The following is a 14,134-nucleotide window of genomic DNA, read 5'->3' as shown; positions in this document are numbered from 1 at the left end:
TGATGGAATCCTATTCAGAATATGCAAAGCTGATTCTAATGCAAATCCCCAAAAGGAGATTGGCATATCAGTATAGCTTATCATACTACGTACCATATCTAATAAGGTACGATTTCTCCTTTCAGATACACCATTCAGCTGTGGTGTTCCTAGAGGAGTCAGCTGGGAAATAATGCCATGCTCTTTCAAGTATTTATCAAATTCAGTACTCAAGTATTCACCTCCACGATCTGATCGAAGAGCTTTAATATTTTTTCTTGTTTGATTTTCTACTTCAGATTTAATTTCTTTGAACTTTTCAAAGGATTCATGTTTGTATTTCATCACCTTGATTTATCATCGGTAAAGGTAATAAAATAATGAAAACCACCTCTAGCTATTTCTTTAAATGGACCACATACATCACTATGTATTAGCTCCAAAATAATTTCAGCTCTTAGCCCTTGTCCAACAAAGGGTAATTTGGTCATTTTGCCTTGAAGGCAAAATTCACAAGTTGGAGTAGGTTCAGAACCCAATGAGCATAAAATCCCCATTTTCTCCAGTTTTGCAATCCTATCTTCTGCAACATGACCTAATCTTAAGTGCCAAATATATTTTAAACTTGAGTTGATTTTCACCATGGCATTGCATTCATTTAGATCACTTGCATTCAATTTTTGTTTGTCATTATTATCCAAATAATAAAGACCATCATTCATATAACTTGAGCCAACATATTTATTTCTAAAATAAATATTACAAATATCATCTGTGAACTGAAATTCATAGCCATTTCTAGTCAAACTAGATATAGAAATGATATTCTTAAAAGCATCAGGTACATATAAAATATTATCCAAACACAAAACATGTCCAGACATGTAAAAAGATTTAGATCATATGGCTAAAGCTTCAACAGTTGAGCCATCACCAATCCGGAGTCTAACATCTCGAGAACGCAAGCTGCGACTGTGTGCTATACTCTGGGCAGTTCCTATTCTAGTGCCCATCATTTTGGCAGTGGAAACACTTTCCTTTGCCTCCATCAGCTTTGGTCTTCCCCTTCTGTTTAGCTATCTTCTTGGAAGGGCCAGGAATTTGAGGGTTTTTTTCTTATTGCCCTTCTTCTTGTTAGACTTTCCAGCAGAAGAAGATGCAATCAAAGCTATCTCTTTTCCTTTATTGCCCGACATATTCTTTTGGGTAATAACCAGCATGTTAAGTAGACCAGCCAAGGTGTATTCCTACTTAGTCATATGGAAATTTATCACAAAATTTCCAAATGACTCAGGAAGGGACTGAAGGATCAAATCCGTCTGCAGTTGGAAATCCATGTTAAAGTCAAGATGTTCCAGCTGCTCAATAAGCTTAATCATCTTGTGGACATGATCCACAACATTTTGTGTCTCATACCTAGCATTCCTGCTGTGCTCTCCATACAACTCTTGCAGGTGAAGGATGATCTCACTTGCATATTGCATGTTCTCATGCTGCATTTGTAACTCATTACTCATAGAAGCAAGCATGTAACACTTGGCTCTCATATCATGCTTCTTCCACTTGTCCAAAGTTTCATGTTCCTTTTGAGTGGCCTCTGGAGGTAAGAGACTAGGAACATTTGAGTCTAGAACATATTCTATATGTTCAAGGTTTATGACAAGTTTCAAATTTCTTAGCCAATTATAGAGATTAGGTCCTGTCAATCTATTGTGATCAAGTATGCTCGCAAGGATATTGGATGGTGGTGGTTATTGTGTGCTCATTATTATCAGAAAATTAATGGCAAAAAATAACCAGATTAATTAGTAAATGTACCATGTATTTAAACAAAATGATTATGGTCTTTTAATCAAATTGGTCCTCCCACTAACTTAGCAAATCCTACACTTCCAAAGTAGAAAATGGAAATCCTAGTTGGATGGATTTCTAGTGGGTGATTGAATTCTTATAATCTGATTGATCATCCTCAGGCACCTCCATTATTGGAATTACAATAAACTATGAGTGAGCAACTCCTTGCCCATCACATCTCATGTGAGGTTCAATCCTTTTACCTAGCCCCTAATGCTCAAAATCTCAGGCACATCCATTATTGACTTATCTTGCATTAGTTAAGTTGATCCCATTAAGCCAGTAAACATGCAATTAATTTTAATGTCCTCAGGCACATCCATTATTGGCCACCAAACCATTTACATATTTACAACATCTCATACTTAACAATTATTCTTAAGAAAATCTCTTAAATTAATTGCATCATATGCAAGTATTTAAAATTTCTTAAAATAATTGCCTCAATGGAGGCCCTATGATATAATTACATTTAATTATACCATTTTCAACTTAATCATTTGTTTGGAAGATTTTGTGGTCAGCCTAATTACTATTATGGTCTCACTTTGCACATTATCCAATTAGCATGCATATATCATATACTTGCATACATTCCCATGCATCTCATGCATTCATGGATAAACATATAAATATGGTATGATCATGGACTTTCTAAGGGATTCAATTATGAGCCACCAAGAATTGAATCAGGGCATTCCTAGGTACATTTCATTCATTCATATCACAAAAGTTGCTGAAGGAGTACATGATCAACACTTGATCTTGAATTCCTCCCACTGGTCCCACCAATGCTCTTGACCTCCTTGATCTTCTTGCAATCCAATTACATAGTAATCCTTGGCATACCAAGGCGAATTTACAAGAACCAAATAAATGAAATTACAACCCAAAAAATATTATAACCTTTATAATACATGCCGCTAAAATAAATTAATTAATTTACAACCCAAAGAAACATAAAAGAAATAAATCCAATCACATTGGTCTTTTATTGTCCATGATCATCCATCATGCATATCACTATTTAACAATTAAATAAAATATACATACATAAATTAAATTGAATATCTCATATTCAACTTAAAAATCCAGATTTAAATATAATTCAAATAAATTTAAAAATTTAAATTTGAATCACATTCAAACAAATTTAAAAATTCGGATTTGAATCACATTCAAACAAATTTAAAAATTTAGATTTAAATCAAAATTTAATTGTGTGATTAAAACTCCTAATTAAACACTTTAATTAGTCATGGGCCTAATTATGGGCCTTGAAAACAAGCCCACATTCAAGCCCAAAAGCCATGCGCATGGTTGAATGCACCAAACCATGCGCACCAATGGTGTTCATCATCATGCCGCCATCTATTCTTTGCAACCGGCAATGAATCAATCATCTCATGATCAAATCACACAATTAAATCATATATTAAACAATCTAAATGGCAAATATAGTGGCTCTGACACCAATTGAAGGAGCAGAAGCATGAAAATTATTAGATTAGAACATTGAATTCAAAAATTTTCTTCTAGGGTCTCATGCATCATGCAAGATTCATTTTTTTACCTATTGATTTTAATGTTCAATAGCATATTAAAACACTTTTATATATATTTGGATCTACATTTGCCATTTAAGATTTTAGAATTAATAAATTAATTCATTAGAACCCTAGATTAATTCAAGAACATGTGCACTAACCTTTTAATGCACTGTAGATGTGTTTGGTACCTTTGTGAAGCACCTAGGACCCCAGATATTGTCCCTCTAGCTTGTCCACACCAAGATCACCAATGGCAGCCCCTTGAATAGCTTCTCAATCCTTTCCAATCAATTAGAAATTGAGGTTTTTCCTTTTAGAGAGGTTGCAGATGTATATTGGACACTAAAAATGATTTCTAGTAATTTTAATTCAAAAGAATGTTGGCAATTCTCTTTGAATTGATGAGAGATGAAGAAGAAGAGAGGAAGAGGGACGAGAGGTGGCAGCACCTTTCAGAGAAAAACAGATTGTTTTTCTTTATTCTTTAACCCTTTCCCTTTTATAATTAGGCCACCACTTAAAACCCTTGCCACATGTCACATTCTGATTGCCTCTTAGTTTAATTGACCCAATCACATTGTGCCAAGTGTCAAACCTAGATTTAACCTTGACTTTGATCATCTTACATGATTAAAAGACAAATGGCAAGCTTATATGATGCCATGTGTCACCATCTCATGGTGCCACATGTCACCCTATGAAATGACCAAATTACCCTTGTGTTGTAATTTTGAGTTCTCAACCCAAAATAATTATTTCTCCTTTTCTAATCAATTTATATCAAATATGTCACACCTTATCCCTCTGTAAGGCATAACATGATCCCGTAGAATACCTAATGAACTACCGAACTTCACTTACCGATAACTCATTAAGTACCCTACAAGGGATTTGAAAACAATTTTCTTATTTTTGATAAGTGGTGAGCATTTTCTAATAAGTATTTAAAATATTTAGTTAAAATTAAAACTAGTTAATATTTTTGGTCCATTTTAGTTTTCCGCAAATTTTATAAAAATTTTGACAGAGTTCTGTCTGTATTTTGAGAAACCAGTTCTTCAAATACCTGTAAAAAGCACTTCTAAAAATGTTTTCTCAACAGCTACTTTAATTTCACAATCAAACTCAATCCATTTCAACAACTCCACAATCATTTCAATCAATTTCTCAAGTTCAAAATTCAATAATCCTCAAAATACTAACAATACATTTCATTCAAATTAAATAAAATAGTTCTACTCATATTTCATTAGAGACAAAACAATTTATATATATACATCATTACAAAATCTACATCAAGGAAATTCAAACTAAATTTTTTTATTACAAATTTCATATAAACTTTGTACAAGCTGCTCGAGACCCATTTACATGTCCATACTTTTATATGCAATACATACATCAAAAGAAATATTTACAATTAGGGTATAAATTATACTCGATAACTTCAAGTTGAATGATCTTTAATCCTTAGCAGCTCAGTCTGCTGCTCCTCTAGTCTCTGTATCTGCGACAACAATAAAAGTTATCGCTGAGTACTAGGACTCAGTGGTGCACAACTTACTAAAATAATCTTTATGCAGAATATAAATCACATTTATTCAAAAATTTGACTAAACATAAGCATTAAACACAAAACATGAATTATGAAATTTTAATGCAAACCAAGTTCATTTCGAAGTATCAAAACACATTTCATAAAACCCATAGTTAGATTATGCCATTTGAAACAAATAAAATCTAATAGCCAGAGGCTAAAGAGAAATCACATCACAAGGCTAGCTAGCTCAAATATATGGATATCCATTCACATCCTCTTCTACTGGCACACCTCAACACTTCTCCAGATAAGGAATCAAAATTCGAAACTAATTACCCCCACTAGTCGTGCTAGTGAGGTGTTCAAATATATGATCATGACACTGTGGTTTCAAAACTTATCTTAACAATTTGCTAAACATTATCATTTCAAATATACATAATAACATTTCAACAATTTAGATCAAACATCATAAGAATGCCATAATCTAATATTTCACATTATTCAAAACAGTATGCAAAAGATGATTATAAAAAGTATACGTTGTGCACAAACCTCAAGCGAGTCGCCTCTTGGCCTCGACTCGGTTCCTTGAGTTCTTTCCCGGTATTCTTTTTAACTGAAACACACAATTTCATAATGTTTCAGTACCATAATTTAACATAAATCCAAAAATAAATTTAGCCTTATTTTTACCTAGCTCAAACATGCTAAACTCGATGTTCTCAAAATTTTGTGTTTCGGGTTACTATTCACTACACTATTAAGTCAAATTGTTGACTGTCTAAGGCTCAATAGGTATGGAAACTCCAACTTCACCCACATACCACATATTTTGTAACACCCTAGGCAAATCCCACATCTGCAAAACACGGGAGAGATGCTGGGTTTATAAGTTGGTGGTTCGTAACCCCTATTGAAGCGTTTTAAAACCGTGAGGGCTTCGGCCCAGAGCGGACAATATCACTAGTGGGACGGGCCATTACATTTGTGGTATCAGAGCCACTCCACGTGCAACCTTGAGCGATGGTGGGGCAAATCTCAGCGAGGATGCTGAGTCCCATAAGGGGGGTGGATTGTAACACCCTAGGCAAATCCCACATCGACAAAATGCGGGAGAGATGCTAGGTTTATAAGTTGGTGGTTTGTAACTCCTAGTGACCCGTTTTAAAACCGTGAGGGCCTCAGCCCAGAGCGGACAATATCACTAGTGGGCCGGGCCATTACATTTGTGGTATCAGGGTCGCTCCGCGTGCAACCTTGAGTGATGGTGGGGCAAACCTCAGCGAGGATGTTGATTCCTATAAGGGGGGTGGATTGCAACACCCTAGGCAAATCCCACATCGGCAAAACACGGGAGAGATGCTGGGTTTATAAGTTGGTGGTTCGTAACCCCTATTGACGCGTTTTAAAACCGTGAGGGCTTCGGCCCAGAGCAGACTATATCACTAGTGGGCCAGGCCATTACAAATGTAACGGCCCGGCCCAATAGTGATATCTTCCGCTCTGGGCTGAAGCCCTCACGGTTTTAAAACGGGTCAATAGGGGTTACGAACCACCAACTTATAAACCCAGCATCTCTCCCATGTTTTGCCGATGTGGGATTTGCCTAGGGTGTTACAATCCACCCCCCTTATGGGACTCAGCGTCCTCGCTGAGGTTTGCCCCACCATCGTTTAAGGTTGCACGTGGAGCGGCTCTGATACCACAAATGTAATGGCCCGGCCCACTAGTGATATTGTTCGCTCTGGGCCGAAGCCCTCACGGTTTTAAAACGCATTACTAGGGGTTACGAACTGTCAACTTATAAACCCAGCATCTCTCCTGTGTTTTGTCAATGTGGGATTTGCCTAGGGTGTTACATTTTGGTCACTAAACTTATTGGTTTTGGTCATTTTCTCAAAACTTAGGTCTTTTAGGCAAAATGGCCAAAATTTCAATTTTGGTGTCTCTAATTATACTATTTCATTGGTCAGTTTACTGTTGGAATTTGGTAAAACTTTCTTCATAGAAAATGTTCCCTATTGTCTTAAGTTTATTCTCCTTTTTGAATCACCCCAATTGGAGTTTTGTAGCTCAAGTTATAAGCAAATTATGTTTACTGTTCATGCTGCAGAATTTTATTCTGGCAGATTATTAATTCCAACTTTGTTCAGCAATTTGATCAAGTTAGGTCCATAATTTGGTCTAACTTTCTTCATATGAAATGTTATACTATGCCTTATTTTCCATCGGTTCAAGAATCACCTAAATCGGAGTTTTCTAGAGAGAGTTATAGCCATTGAAACTTTACTGTTCAAATGGCAAATCTGCAGTCTGCAGATTCAGTGACCCAAATTTGCTCAGTAATTTGATTTGGTTAATGGCATAATTTGGGTTTGTTTTCTTCATGAAAGTTTTAGATCTATATCTCATCTAACCACTGGTAAAATTTCAGGTCATTTTGACCTGCCTAGCTCGAGTTATGACCAAATGAATTGGTTAGGTTGTGCAAAAATAGACTGTGATTTGTCAATTTTGGTCAATTTGTTCACTAGGTTTTAGTCACTTTTTAGGCATGCTTCCTAAATGAAAATTGTGTCATTTAGTGCCTATTTTCATCCCCAATTGGTCCCATATCCATTGGACTTGTAAAATTTCATTTTTGGTCCCTCAAAGGAGATTTTGGTCATGCTGCCAGCACATGACCTTATCCAATCCGAATTGGCTTTTAATTCCAACACTTCTAACACACCTCATTTAGTCACAAATGACCATTTTTCACTTCACATTAGGTCAAAGACACCATTTACAAGTTTTTCACTTTTTTGGTCTCTAAACCCTAATGTCCAAACCCTAATTCACTAACCTCATGCATTTAGCTACCTTAAAAGCTTTTAATCCTAACCATTCAACTAACTAAAGTTTTTAAACCCATTCAAACCATTCAAATCATGCAAATCACTCTCATATACATGCTGGCTGAAAATAATTCATGATCCCTCAATAAATTTTTTTTTTCATTTTAAGCATTTTTCTAAGTTAACTAAATTATAAACACAAGTAATAAACTCATTTGCAACTTAAATCACTAACCTTTGTGTAGCAACTTCTAACTCTCCTTTTCTCCAATTTTCTGTCTTCTTGTCTTCTTTCTTTGATGACTAATCTTCTTCTCAAGTGATTAAATCAAGTTTTTATGGGAGAATTTGGGGTAAGGTAGGGTCAAATGGGTATTTAAAAGCTTGTATTCAAGCTTTCATGGAGGAGTCAATGGTGGAATTTGGGAGAGCCATGGCTACCATTTTTTTTTTTTGAGGTAGGAGAAGACCATTTTCTTTTTTAATTTTTATGTCTTTTAAGACTTACTTTATGTATTTGAATGGGTCAAAATTTGTGGGAATTAAAATAATTAATTTTGACATCATTTTGATGTCATAAAGTGATGTAATTAGCTTTTTCTTTTCTTTTCTTTTTTTATTAGTTCTTTAATTTAATTCCCAACTCCGAAATTTTCTTTTCTCTGATTTTATTTGATAGTTAGGTCAGGAGTTAGCTCTCGGGGTCAATTGACCAAATTGCCCCTCACCTGTTCATCCCGGTTTGTAAATAATCTAATATTTCTTCCGGCTCCCTGACCTAATTATTTGACTGGCTTAACCGTTCTTTTTCGTGATTTTCTCTTTTCCACTGTATTCATAAGGGTCCTAAGGACCGCGACATCACATTTTACGGTTCGAAATTTAAGCTTAAAATGACTTCGCAGTCGTTCTTGAGAAGGTCACCCATCACTGTGACTCTCGGCTCGTTTAACTTCTTATGTTCTATTTTTCTTGTTTATACTTAGCTAATTGGACATTACTAATTATTTGTGTTTATGGCTTCTCTAGTTGTCTTAAGTGTAGTTCTAATCCCCTTAATTGTCCAGACAGACATCGGTCACTGGAACAGTGAAATATACCAGGCTATGCAAATAGAGGTGTTACAAAATATAAATTAATTAATTAATCTTTATTAATTAATTTCTCATAATTAAATTCATATTTAAACACTTTAAATATAAATTTAACTTATACTATACATCCAATAACCTAGATTTGGTTTCAAGCCATGCTAGGGACTTTGCAATCTAATTGCAAACCAAACCTATTTAATTAATCAATTAAACTCTTTAACTAATTAATTAAATCACATTTCACTTGGTGATTACTTGTGTATGTGTGTAACTCACTAGGGTCATCACTAATTGGCAATGAGATATGATATTAACTCTTAATATCATCAGAACTCTTTCTTACCATAAATGATTTCTCTAAATCATTTTAGGCAGCTCATAAACTATGGTTAACACCTAGCATAGCATGCCATAGCCACCCAATTAGTAATAAGGTTTACCTTAAATGAACCTATAATCATATATTACTATGCACTAGAATCTCTCTGTTATAAAATCCCAATTCGAGCTGGAGTCATGGTTTATGTCAAACCCCATTTGCTATGAATATTATGTTCTCTTTTAATTCCAGTTCTTGATTAAAAAGATTTTTTCATCAGAAACTCTTTTCTGATTAAATCTATCTGTCCTGGCTAGGAACTTGAAACATCAAGAACAATTAAATGAACATAGAATTTTATCCCTGTTTACTTAGGGTAACAGATTCCATCTTAATCAACACCTACCTCCATATATAACTAGTAGGAGCCAACACATGCCTATATACCCATACATAGTACAAGTATGAAAGCAGTCTCAAACTCAAACCACCTATATACAAGATAACTGTGCTATCTCAGGTCTAAAGATTATATGCACTGATATGATTTATGACAATCCATTGACAAGAGTAAACTCCATGTACTTGTCATAAATGTCATTGGTTCGGCCTACTTATCATGTATAAGTGCCTATCATGTTTGTTATATGGCATGAGACTCACCATTCCATCTTATTTATATCTCATATAAATACATTAGGAAAAAATATGAATACAATCTTTCTGGATAAGTCATGTCCTTATTGTGAAGTATCCTCGATTGTGAACCAATTTATGATACTTTGTGCTAGAAATACTGTCACTCATATTCTTAACAACTTAAGAATATAATTTCTAACAAAATATCAATGGGCTCTTTCTATTACACGTAAATATATTATGTAAACGGAAAAGTGAAAATGCCTTTTATTAATAAAACATGTACAAGATACACACTAAATGATATGCTCTAGGGCATTCTACTAACAATGTGTTGCACTACACAGGCCTGGGCCATATAAGTCTCTAGACTACTTTAGGCTTTGCACATGAGGGAGATAGTAAGTTACACAGGGGTAGGAAGGTTACATGGGGCAATTCAAACGGCCTGTGTACTATCATCTCTCTTTGGTTCTCCAGGTCTTGACTTTTATAAGGTTACAGGGGGTCTGGTGAATTACACAGGGTCTATTACATGACCTGTGTACTGTGGTTTCTCCATGCCTTTTTAAATTTCTCTTGACTAGGGAGTTACACGGGTCAAGCTTCTTGCTTACATGACCCGTGTAATGTTATGCAGCAGTCCTTCTTACTTTTCCTATTTCCCAAACTTGTCTAATCAACTTTCATGCCTTGGATCTTCCTTAAAACACTTGAAAAGATACAGAAAACATAAAATTATGTAGAGATTAACAAAATTAACAAAAAACTAATGAAACTAAGTAAATTGAATACAATTGACTACCTAAATGCTATGAAATGTAATGCAATAGTGCTTAAAATACCCATATAATACAAGTGTATCACAAAATAGTTGTTTCTTTCAGCTCTAGGTTCCACTTCTTCTTCGAGTAACTCCTGTTCTTGGGGGAACTCTATTGGTAAGTTATCTTCAAAGGGATTTTGTTCTTCCAATTAAGGCTTAACTTCTTCTATAGGTTCAAATTCCAATGAGGCCTCTTCACCATTCAACTCATAGTCCCTACTTTGCTTATTTAATTCCTCCTCATAAAGTGATAGATCATTGTTCACCATTAGGTTGTCAAAATTCTCCAATAGAGCTACTACCTCTTCAAGTTCCACTCCCTTTTCTTTTTGAAGCTCAAATGGTTGGTATGAAATATTAGGTTGATAGATGTGCGGGGGATACTGGTGACTCTAATCGTGCAGTGAAGGATATAATACCAATGGTAATCAAAATCTTCCATGTCATTCAACAGGTTAATGGCATCTTCATGGTCTCCTTGAAGAACGTGATCACTAATAGCCCAACTACCCAATTCCTTATTACTTCATCGAAACTATTATAGAAATTAAGAATGAGTTCATGATTTGAAAGATTATGATTGGCAAGTTGCTCTACCAATTCATTAAATCTTCTCCAAGCATCATAAAAGGCTTTATTATGTTGTTGAATAAAACTTGTGAAGACTTTCTGATGAAACATCTCAATGATCCTCACAAGAAAACACATAAAAAAAAAATAGACATATAGAAAAGTAAAAACCAAAAAAAATATACTATAAAAGAAATAAAAGAGCATCTAGATTACTCAAACCACTAATTGTTTGATATCAAGCACTAATTACCGGTAACTGCGTCTAAAACTTGTTATGTGAAATCCCACAAGTGCATGGATTGTTAACAAGTAATAAAGTAGTGAGTAGAGTATCGTTTCCGTGAGTACCATGTTGAGTACAAAAATATAATGATTTTAATTATCTAGATAATTGAGTTGTAGAGAAGTAGTAATTAAATCTAAATTAAATGAATTAAATCTAAAGCAATTAACTAAACTTGAATATCAATTAATAAAAACATTCCAGAGCTGGGGGTTCACACTTCAATCAATTACGACTTCAATCTAATTTATTCAATAAGTGGGAGATTATTACTTTGAAGGAAATTAATCTTAAGTTATCTTAAATCCTCTCTCAAGGCACTCAAGGTTTATTTTAATTAACTCAAACCCTACTTTTGTGGTGATTAAATTAATGAAAACCTATTATGATATTTGATTAATTGTTAGATCCACATAGAATTTCAGCTTATCTCTAGATCAAGAACTTAAGTTCAAAACTCTATTATTCCAATATTAATCTTTGTCTCTCAGTCCTTTAATTAATATTTAGAATCAATACTAAGTGGGTACCAACACATAGCATGCATTAAGAATACAAGAAATTGAATATTATTAAATAAAATAAAATCAAATCCATAGTTGAATTAAAAGTGCTACATCCCTAACCATAAAATAAAAGAAACTACTCACACATAGTGAGTTTTACAATCAAGTTTATAAAATAAAAGAGAAAAGACAATAGAAGAAAATAGATTGAAAGAACCCAGATAGAGAATTGTAGTCTAGGACTTTTGGAACTTTAGTTAAAAATCTCTTCTAGCAATCTTGCATATTTGTTTCTCCTTCACCTCTTTTGAAGTTAATGTGCACTCTTGAATATAAATTCATTCTTTTTCCCTCAAATCCTAACTTATTACATTTATATCTAGCTTGTTTCAGAGTCCTAAAAGCGTTAAAAGTCCATTCAGGTTGAGTTAGAAGGAAGAAAATGTAACACCCTCACCTGTCTACAGTGTAGCCGAGCAAGGCGTGCTACACGGCGTACCGGAGTATCTAGTCTGTGATTATCTTATTTTCCGAATACTCAATTTGGTTTAAGAAGCCCCTATGTAAAATTTATATCATGTTGGTTATATTTATATCTTGTAATAAAATTTAGTGCTGCAAAATTTTTAACCATAATCTGGCAAAGTGCCATCTGTAATTTGGACAAACAGTCCTTTTTCACCTGTTAAAAATAGTTCAGTATAATATTATCAAAATCTCAATTATTTCACAGTCTCAATATTTCAATACAGTCTATTACTTTTTACAATATTTAAATAGTTTCAAAATACAGTCCATTATAACTTAAATACATCCAGACATTCTCTATATAAAGTTAATATGTACAAATTATTATAAAACTTAAAATTTTATAATATACATATTACATAGCAAAATGTCAAAATACAATTGATAGTCATTACATAAGATCCTAAGTCCTACCATGTATGTGGTGTAGTGCAGATGACTCTGGACTCCTATGCATATCTGATGTGTCACCCGGTCATAGGTCTGCTGGGCTCTCCAGCTGTGTCTCCAATACCTACACGTTACAAAAGCAACGCGCTAAGTAATTTTGCTTAGTGGTGCCATTATAAAGAGAAAAAAACTAAACTAAAATAAATTAATTGTTTATGATTTTCGATGCTTATAGTCTTTGCAGACTAATTCTTTAGAAATCTTTAATAAGATTGTTCATCTAAAGCTTTTCATGTTTTTATTGAGCATATTTTATTTATACTTAATTTAGTTGTACTGCATGTCAATACACCTAGTTTAACGGTCTGAATTTAATAACAATTAAATTAACTGCCCGTGTAGCCTATACACTGATCAGACTGGATAAACGGATATACTAGCACTAGGTACCTAGTACCTCGGGCCGTCACACCATCAGTCATAAAGTATCTCCCGGTGTGCAAACAGTGTGGCTAAAAAGCCATATAATCAATCAGGCATTAAGCAGAGTATAATAACACAATCCGTATAGCCATAGGCTATTTAAAATCATAGTATGGCACAATAAGCCAGAAAACACAGTACGGCGTGAAGCCATTTACAGAATAGCTGTCAGAATTCTATTGGTATGCTAACCTATCCAAACTAGTCAACTAGGCAAACTAGGGCACATTACAAATTAATTGTTTAAATCTTCATTTTTAGAGTTTGCTAGTTATTATGTAATTCACAAATCAATACAAATGTTGACCTTTTTAGATATCATGGATAATTTGATTTTAGTATCAACATGTCACAATTTGTAATTCAATATGCTGCCAATATAGTGCAATTTACCCTTTTCACAAGTTGGCATTTATTGCCAAATTACTTCAAAGCTTCATTGTATGTAAATGTCAAATTTTTAGTTTTAGTGTGCTAGATTGGTCTAGCTTAATGTCCTGTTTCTCTTGGTTTTTAGCTTCTGGTCAAAGAAGAAAAATTATAGCTCTATGTCTTATTGAACTTTTGGCACAAATTTCAGGTCATTCTGAGTCGTATAGACCAAGATATGGTCAATTTACTAAGGCTGGACAGATTGCATCTTTAGTGTAAAATTTGGTCAATTTTAGGTCAAATTCAGTTCTGGTAGTTTTGGTACCCTAACTTGGGCAAGCAATTTGACTTGGTTCTG

Source organism: Hevea brasiliensis, chromosome 4, assembly GCF_030052815.1.
Source record: "Hevea brasiliensis isolate MT/VB/25A 57/8 chromosome 4, ASM3005281v1, whole genome shotgun sequence".
NCBI classification, from domain to species: domain Eukaryota; kingdom Viridiplantae; phylum Streptophyta; class Magnoliopsida; order Malpighiales; family Euphorbiaceae; genus Hevea; species Hevea brasiliensis.
The sequence above is the reverse complement of the archived record's forward strand: the minus strand, read 5'-3'. Positions refer to the sequence as shown.